This window comes from Lycium barbarum, chromosome 3, assembly GCF_019175385.1.
Source record: "Lycium barbarum isolate Lr01 chromosome 3, ASM1917538v2, whole genome shotgun sequence".
NCBI classification, from domain to species: Eukaryota; Viridiplantae; Streptophyta; class Magnoliopsida; order Solanales; family Solanaceae; genus Lycium; species Lycium barbarum.
Window position 1 is genome coordinate 3,576,170 of NC_083339.1, and position 1,941 is coordinate 3,578,110.

Sequence of the window (1,941 nt, forward strand, 5' to 3'; positions counted from 1 at the left end):
GATTTTTACAAAAATATACAACCCAACATAATTTATTACACCTACATAGCCATATTTACAGTTTACATTGACATAACCAACTCTTTTTGTTTTTTGCAACAGTGCTTATAATTAAGGGAAAACAGGGCTAAAACGGGTAAATATTCTTTCCCAGTGGACATAAAGTGTAATTTTCCCTAATTTCAATTCAACAAGTCTAACAATGCAGGACACTTCGTTCTAGACTATATTACATAATTAAAAATATAAATGATCCAAAGTTTATAAATTGTACAATTTAAATGAAGATGTAAATAACTTTTACAAGATGATCAAACTCTATTGAACCTGACTCATAGCCAGCGTATATCAAAGAATGACTCTAGTTATCAGCAGGTGTTTGAAAGTGAAAGCGAAAAAATCATTGCGTAAATTCCTAAAAGAAAGAAGTAAATGTGTTAATCCACTTGATTCACTGTTATAACACAATTACATACTTGAACCAATAATTAATAATCTTCAATATCATAACCTTCTTCTACCGCCAAAACTCCTATTATTTCCGGTACTTCCTTTCGTCTGTCTTTTTTTCTTATCTCCCAACTGCATTTTTCTACGGCTTCAAGCAAATTTCCAGAAAGAAAACTATACAGCAGAGCTTTTTCTGCTATAGAACGAGTTAGCGGACAAGTTTCCAAGCTTTATGCATGATTTCATCATCTATGTAAGGGCGCAACGACCACATGCTGGAATAGCTATCCAATTCTCCGGAAGGTGAAGTGAGGTTAAGGGAAGAAACAATTTTTTCCTGTTATAGGCAAAAAAGAATTAAACGTTACGAGCTTGGCTAATTCTAAACCGATAATAAAGAATATATTGGACGGAAAAAGATTATAATTACCTGCATTGTGTAGTCACTTTTTACCATGGAGTACACTATTGCCATCAGTGTTGCAGTATCAATGACTACATGTTTCAGAGAATCAACAGACGATGCTTCTTCCTACAATGGCATGTTATCAGAAACCAGTTAACATAAACAGTCATAAGGGAAACATATATAGGCTCAAGGTCAGCCTAATGATCACGATTGATTTAGATAATTTTTTCTTTTAAGAAATAAGAACATAGGAATGTCTATATTAATTAAAATTGGAATTTTTGAGTGAACATTACAAGTAGACTATTCTATTCCGGGACTCAAAATCCAGATAATAATCACATAAAGTAACCCTTTCCACCTGGAACTTAACTGTTTGAATAGCTTTCCAACAAACTAGCTTGAAACTTTAAATTTAGGAGTCAGAATCTTTTCAGCAATGTAGCACCACAAATGCCATCTACTGTGATATTTTAGCAAATCCGATAGAAAGTCACATTTCGTTAAGAGCTTATAAAATTCATAAGGATAGCAGACCTACTGTTACGGGCTGCCTTCGTTGTACCTTGGCGCCCATAACCCCTGCGCGCCCCAGGTGGTCCAAGCGAGTGTCAGTCGTGCAGGAGACGTGCGCAGATGAGTGTCAGCCGCGCGCAGGCAGTGTCAGCCGCGCGCAGGCAGTGTCAGCCGTGCGCGTAGACAGGGTCGTTGGCGCAGGCAGTGTCAGCCGCGCGCTCAGGCAGGGTCGGCCGCGCAGACAGTGTCAGCAGTGCGCGGGCGACGTGCACCAACAAGGGGCTCCGACGGGCGAGAGTCAATAAGCATCTAGAGATGCTCTATGGCATATTATAAGAGTGCCAAGGAAGATTATCAAGGATCTGGGATGAGCCCATGGGCCGTCGGCTGATGAGGCCACGCGCGAGCCTGGGTGTCAGTCCCGTGCGTTTCTGAGCTATGGATGGAATCTTGGGATTTAGGGTAAGAGGACCCTTCCTAGGATGTTATGGAATGTTCTTACCAAGTTTGGCATCATTTGAAGATTATTTACCTAAGGGCTTGACTTAGCCAAGGAGCAGTGTTAG

At 40.0% G+C, this 1,941-nt stretch overlaps 1 long non-coding RNA gene across 1 annotated transcript; it reads right to left on the reverse strand.

The window, feature by feature from the left end:
• Positions 1 to 346: 346 nt before the first annotated feature.
• LOC132633662 (uncharacterized) lies at positions 347 to 1,344 on the reverse strand. Its single transcript, XR_009579728.1, has 2 exons — positions 881 to 1,344; positions 347 to 787 (listed from the first exon to the last, which is right to left on the reverse strand). It is a non-coding gene; the product is annotated as an uncharacterized LOC132633662 (long non-coding RNA).
• Between the last annotated feature and the right edge of the window lie 597 nt (positions 1,345 to 1,941).